Raw genomic sequence first — 7,279 nt, forward strand, 5'->3', positions numbered from 1 at the left:
TGACACAGAGAGAGGGGCAAAAGGGCCAGGGAGCAGGGCAAAGGGAAGAAGAGGCCAAAATGAGAGACAAGGAGCAGGAGACAGAGACGGTGGGAAAAATCCTAGAATGGGCAGTGGGAGAGACAGACAAAGGAGAAGTGGGCGCCGGGCTGCGGGACAGAGACAGGAAGGAGGAAACGCAGTGACAGGGAGCAGGGCAGAGCGACAGAGAAACAAAAACAAAGAGGGAAGAGGACAGAGAAACCAGGAGTAAGACAAGGAGAAGGGCAGAGAAACAGGAACCGGGCTGGGTAGGGAGCAGGACCAAGAGATGGGGCGAGGATGGAGATGGAGGAAGAAACCTGGGATGGCCAACAGGACAGGGAAGAATATGACTGTGGGTAGGGAGCAGGACACAGGGATACAGCGAGAAACAATGGGACAGGGAGCAGCATTAAAGGTCAGAAAGAATAAGAGATGAACAGGAAGGAGGAATGGAACGCCGAGATGCTGAACAAAAAACGCCAGCAACAGTGAGCGAGACAAACGAATAGAGAGAGAAGGGCAGGAGGCTGCCAGGAGGCTTCTAACAGCTCAGACGCTCCCGTCTCCTTCTCTCCTCCCTTCCTCTCCGGTAACTCGGGGCGCTCGGCCGTCCTCAGCCTAGGAGAACACGGTGGGGTGTCAGGGCTCCTACGAGACGAGGCTTCGGGGACATGGAGCCTCGCTGGCTCGCTCGCCAGGCAGCCGTCCCGCTCCAGGATACGCGCACGGACCCTGCCGCGCACGTTGGCCCCCGGCCCGCCGCACGCCGCGCAGAGGGAGCCTTCGCCACCCGGAGAGAGGGGCTCGCTCTCTCGCCCGCTGCAGGAAGCGGACATTGGGCCGACGGCCCCGCATTTCTTCCTCTTTACCTCTCCCCAACCTCTCTGGCTCCAGCAGCAGCAGCCCCCGTCCACGCACGGGACGTGCTCCCCTGTCCCTTCTCCCGCCACGCTGCCAGACGAGCCTCGCCAGCCCGAGGCGGGCGCAGCCAACGGCATCCCCCGGGCTGGGAGTGAACGGCCACATCCTCAGCGCGGCCTCTGGGAGAGGGAGAGAAGAAGCAGCGGCCGTTAGCACCGTAGCTCACCCCTGCCCCAGCCTGCTCCTTCCGCAGGGGCCACCGGAGAGGTGCCGAGGGCCGGCTTGCTGCCTTCACAACGGGGCTTGGGAGCGGCCCAGGAACACGGGACGGGTTCGCAGGAGCTGCCGGAGCTGGGGGCGGCTGCACGGGGCGAGCGGGGCCGCGGGAGGAGGCTCGGCGGGAGCTCTGGCGAGCTGGGGACGCACCCGGCGTCTGCCCCCGGCCGGCTGTCGCCTCCTGCTCCTCTGCCGCACGCTGGGGACGGAGGACGGCGCCGCGTCTCCCACCTGGGCGCTGCTCCCCAGGTTCCATTCCCCGCCTGGGCTGGGGGGTCTGCTGAGCATCGGGCGTTCACAGCTCCCCCTCAGAAACACAGAAATTCCAAATTAGAGTTCAGCCTCTGAAAAAAGTAGAGCAGGAGAAAGCAGAGGAATTAGTCAGAAGAAGGGACAGGAGAGCAGCTGAGCTAACGGAGGATTCGAGGGAAACGGGCCACCTCAAAACACAAGGCATCCTCAAAAAACCAGAGCAACTGCAGCAACGCCAGACAGCATTAAGACAAACTGACACCGTTTAGGACACGCTCAGCATAAAAGCAAACACATCCACCGGTGCAGGAAAGCATCTCGCCCCTTCCCCACAGCACCGCCACAGGACACAGCCCTGTGAGGCCACGGGATGGGCTCGTACTGAAACGGAGAAATAAGTTTGACAGCAGAGTCAATTACACCGTTAAGCAGGCAATGTTTCTTTCATCTGCACTGGGGAGCTCTGGGGGTCGTCCTCTGTAAGTGCTCCCACGACTGGATACTCTTGCATTGCTTATAGTCACACAGCTGCTACATATTAATTACAATTGTTTTAAATTTTGAACATACTATATATCTAGCCTAAGAAATAATTGATGAAGTTACTTATAAATGTTTAGTTTCTCACTCACAACACATCTATTAGTTAAATATAAACTAAGCTCTCAGCTTCTAAACAATGTGTTATTAAATCTTCTGTCTCCCTCTTGTCGTGCAGAAGGATCTAAAACGTGAAAAACATCCCCTCATCGTGCAGGCGGTCAGAAAGCATTTACCCCACGTGAACCGGTTAATGAAGGGTACATCTTCTATAACTTCATCGCAATATACATTAACTTGGTAGCTTCTCTTGAGTTCCCCCCTTTTCAATATACTTGCAAACTCTTTGGCAGTATAAATCTACGAAATATTATCATCTCGCGTTGTGGTACAGCACAATTATTTGTTACCCACTAGCAGTACCAAACAGAACACTGTAGCGTAATGTAAGTAAAAACGACTAGCATCAAAATCAGAGTCCTAAGATCAATGCTGACAGAACTGCGAAGCCGCAGCTCCTGCCGGTTCTGGCGTTGGTTTCTGGCACTTCTGACCGCTTCGGGTCAAACGGCGCCTCTTCCCCCGGCCGTGCGCTGCAGTACCCGAGTTTCGCCACAGGGCGGCAGCACTGAGACCGCCGCGGCAGCCCCGGGCGAGCGGTCGTGCCGCGTTTCGCGGGAACCCCGCAAAATAAACCCCAGAAAACAAACGCGACAAAACAAAAAAGCACACAGAGAGCCGCGGAACGAAAGCCGCACGTACAGGACACAGAACCCGCCGGGCCTCGCCCCGAGCTCCCGGCGAAGCGGCGCCCGACCCGCCACGCCACCGAGCCTGCAACCGCGCCTTCGTTCCCACCAGCTTCGCCAGCTCGGCCGTAAGGGCAGCGGGGAAACCGAACCGAACGCCTCCTCACCGCGCCGGCCCATCCCACTCCCCCCGTTCCAACGGCACGGTCACCCTCGCCGCGGACGCAGTCACCTGCCGCCTCTTTCGCCGCTCCGTTCCCCTCGCACTCTCCCACCGTCCCGCGGCGGGAGGCTCCCGGCTGTCGCCTCCTTCCCCTCTGCCTTTCTGCCGCCTCCGGGGACCTCACGAAGGGCTGCCCTGAGCCGCCTACCTCCAGGTCCCTGGGCGCCGGTTGCAGCAACCGCTCCGCAACCGCCCCGACCCCCGTTCCCGTTAATTCCCGGTACCCACCCCGAGACACCACGGACCCGCTCGCCAGGACCCGCGCTGATTGGCTGCTTTCCACCCCCCCACACTGTCCCTCTATTGGATGCTCCGCCCCTCCGGCAAAATGATAGCCTGCCTAGGCACGTCAATCACCATTTTCTCCGCCTATCAGCACTCGCAGTTTGGGCATGCACAGTAGGGAGGCAGCAGCACCCGCTCCCTTCCGCAACACGATTGGCTGCCGAGAACCAGTCAATCACCATTCTCTCGGCCCATCAGTACTCGCAGTTTGCTCATGCGCAGTACGGAGCCTCCGACACCCGCCCCTCCGGCAATCTCAGTGGCGGACAGAATGGCAATTGACGTGCCTTGGCAGCCTATCAGCGATCCGCCCCCCCCCCAGCCTTCCCGCGCCATCTGATTGGCCCGCTCTGCACCCTCACCCGTCTGCTCTCCGCCCTGCCGGGACCCCCACGCCCTTTGCCCGCGCGGCTTCCAGCAGCCGCGTTTGAAAGGAAACAACAAACCGCGCTCCTTTGCTTTACGCTGACAAGGGGGGCGGGTGGTCACCTACCCTTAAATTCATTGTGAACAGAGAGAGCCCTAAGGAGCTCCGGCCGGCAGGTTTCTCTCCCCTGTGCCCGGGACCGAGGAGACGCCGCCGCCTCCTGCCGCCGCCTCGCCCATTCCCCTCGCAGCGGGGCCTCCCCGGGAGAGCCGGGGGCCTCGTTTTTTCCCGGCTGCTCGTCCGACCGCTGCCCCCCCCTTTCTGACGGGCACGACGCCGCCCGCAGTGGCAGAGTCCCCCTCTTACCCGCGGCACGGGCACCGGGCGCCGCTCCCCAGCTGCAGTTCCGGGCGGTGGCCACCAGACGGCAGCACCGAGCGCGGTCACGCAGCGCCCCCCGGGCCCCGCAGCGCGGGCGCTTTTTCTTGACCCGTGGGCAGCCTGAGCTCCCCGAACGCGCTTTCCCAGAGCCGCGCACATGGCAGACACACTGATAAAAGATAATAGCCCGACATTGCTAAAATGTGTTTTTTTCCTAAAGATGCCTTCTGTCCTAATAAAATACATTGCCTCTCCCTGTGCCCCGTGTCTTGTCTGCAGCAGTAACTCGGCTCGCCCGCAGCTGTGGCAGCTCTGCTGCTGCTACAGGGTCAGTTCCAGCCCTTACCCTCGGCTGAGCAGCAGCCGGGCAGGCGCTGCTGCTCTGGGCGCTGCGCATCCTTCAGGAACGGTTCTCAAACGATCCTGTGCAACGATGTCCAGAGCCAGGACCCCCGCGGCGGGGGACAGGAGCACACGGCCGGGCCCGTCCCGGCTCGGGGCTGTTTCCGCAGTCGCTGTGAGCTGATCCGTGAGCTGGAACCAACCTCCCCATGCCCCGGCCCGGCCCTTTGTCCCCGGCTTTCCCAGGGCAGCGCAGCGGGCTGGGTCACACCAACTGTTCTCTGCTGGCACCACCCAGCCGGGTCACCTGTGTCTGCGGTTGTGGGGACACCCCACGGGCTCCCTGGAAACGGACATCACAGCACTGAGAGGGGGCGTTCAGGAGCCTCTGCGCTTTTGGGTTGGTTTGTTTGGGGTTTTTTTCCTTTTGTTGTTTTGATCGTTAGCTTCTTGTTGTCGGTTGGTTTGTTTTTAAGCTGTTACTCTATATAGCTCATCCATGGTGCTTATAGAGCATGGGTAAATCTACCCTGCTTCCTCACAGGAGACAACCATCTCGCTTTACAACAGGTGATTGAATCTGCTATAGAAAAGTTCAACCACCTCCTGTACAGCAAAGGATAAAAGAAAGTATGGATTTTTGTTGCATCTAATCCCCAATGCAAGTACCCATTAACAATACATTAGCAGTGGGTTCCTTCAAATATTCACAGTGAAGGTAGTTCCTGGCACGATTGTATTAGCGTTCTTACTATTTTACGGGAGAAACACAGGGCACAGCTGATTTTGCCCACGTGCAGCGCAGTGATCACACGGGTGCGGTGAACCGGGTGGAAGGCCCTAGAAAACGAAAATCAGCCTCCGTGTGCAGGGCCAAAACAGAAATCCTTTTCAAACTGTGCCATTTTAAAAAGCTACCAGGGGTATAAAGCAGAAAAAAGAGCAGTGAATGTGTATAATGACACAATTAGATGGTTCTCCAGTTCCATGATGTGCTCTTTTACTGACAGTGTCTGCTGGAGTGGATACCCTGGACACCAACAAGCGGGTCCTGGTGCTGTGCCCATGGTGATTCATCCACTGTGGCCGTGGGTGTCAGGCCCTGATACAATAGACACAAAACCTTGGGAGGGAGGTGATCACAGTAGAACGCTTAAAGATAATGAGCTAGCAGACTTGATTTAATCTTTATTTAAAAATACACATGGCTGCTGTCTTTTCTACAGTTTAGGTAGGACGGGCTCCAATATCTCTATGAATTACAATACATGACAAAAATTAAAGGGGGAAAGCTCTATTTTTACAATGGTAAATACAGTCTAAATCAATTTGGGAAACAGGTAAAGGGGTGTAGCAAATGAGGCACAGACGATCCTGTTTTATCTCAGAAGGCTTTGGCGTATTTACAGCTTTAGGCACAGCGTGTCCAATCCCGTATAAAATGCACTGTCCATACCAATTCAGCCTGTCCCCCGATATAAGGACATCAGGATGCCACCCTGCATTCACCAAGGGACAATCCTGATCTAATGTTCTCTGTGTATTCTACACCAATATCTGTTCGTCAACAAACCTTTTACTGGTTTCAATTTCTTTCCCTGATTGTCCTTTTTCAAATACAATGCGTATGTAACATTTTGTATTGTGTAATATGCATTATATAATAGACAATATATGATTTAAAACATATATCTTACTATATATTACATGTAGTGCATTGCTATACTACACATCTCAAGGTATACCCACCCAGACCTGTGCAGCATATTAATATTCTTTACAGTGGCCACCATTAATTACAATATTCAATCAGATTCCCCCTGGTAGCTTTCCCCAGGGAGTCAAACGATCCTTTTCCAATGTCACAAAATACAGCCGGGGGGGACTTCTTTCAAATCCCTCCTGTCCCTTGTCCACTACCTATTTCACAATCACAATAACAAACAATTGGTTAACCGTAAGTATTGGACTATAAAATCACCCAAGACACAAGTAACAACAAATCACTAAAGACACAAACAATTATACAATTGCTAAGGCACAAACAGCAAAATCACTAAAGGTACCTTTATCAAATTACTGTTCCCTTGTTTTTCTCTTTTATTTATTGTTTTCTCATTTTCCTCTTTAGTTTTTTATTTCTTTTTAATTTACCCAATTTACCAAAATGCGCAGACCCAACGCGCTGGTGTTGCCCACGTCTCGCGCAGGCAGCCTGCAAACAAACCAGACTATGAAAGTGCCTTATCTCATTGATGGGGTTTTACCCACGTCTCGAGCTGGCCCGAGGATCCGTGATCCCTTCCGGGAATTCCCCGGTGCCGGCACAAGGTCCCAGAGATCCTGGGGTCCACGGGAGGTCAGGCAGATTATCCCATCCTTGTCGCCAGAAAACGATACCGAAAAGTCGGCAAACAGACTCTCTAACACTGTTTTGAAAGTGTTAAAAAGCAGGCACTTTTATTACGGCGCGCTGGGCACTCGGGGGATCGCTCCTCTAATCCAGCGTGCGTTCCGCTTTCCTCTGGTTTTACATATCCTGGAACTCCTGAAACAGCAAAACACGCCAACCACTGTTTACAGACGTCCCGTGCTCTTTCACCAGTGCGTGCAGCCGCAACGAGAAATCTGGAATGAGCGTCTACAGAAACACATACGTATTTACCCACTTCAGAACAACGCGTTACATCAGCTGGCCATACTTGTCAGTAATCCCTCCTGGATTAACACCCTCTTTGGATGGCACCGGTGCCGACTGTTGGCAATCAGGGCAGGACATAAGAACGCTCCTGGCCTGATCCGTTGTAATTTGAAATTGTCGTTTTAACGACTTTGCATTCTGGTGAAAGAGTTTATGTGATAATTTACCTTGCTCCAAGGCTTTAGGCACAGTAAGCGGCACAGCTCGTGCATCGGCCCTCCTATTGCCTTCCACAAGAGGTCCTGGAAGGGCAGCGCGAGAGCGGATGTGCGCTGCAT

At 54.9% G+C, this 7,279-nt stretch overlaps 1 long non-coding RNA gene across 1 annotated transcript; it reads right to left on the reverse strand.

Moving 5' to 3' along the window:
• Nucleotides 1–571: 571 nt before the first annotated feature.
• LOC139828181 (uncharacterized) lies at nt 572–3,078 on the reverse strand. Its single transcript, XR_011739543.1, has 3 exons — nt 2,935–3,078; nt 1,112–1,505; nt 572–642 (listed from the first exon to the last, which is right to left on the reverse strand). It is a non-coding gene; the product is annotated as an uncharacterized lncRNA (long non-coding RNA).
• Nucleotides 3,079–7,279: the final 4,201 nt, after the last annotated feature.

Source organism: Patagioenas fasciata, chromosome 6, assembly GCF_037038585.1.
Source record: "Patagioenas fasciata isolate bPatFas1 chromosome 6, bPatFas1.hap1, whole genome shotgun sequence".
Classification (NCBI taxonomy): domain Eukaryota; kingdom Metazoa; phylum Chordata; class Aves; order Columbiformes; family Columbidae; genus Patagioenas; species Patagioenas fasciata.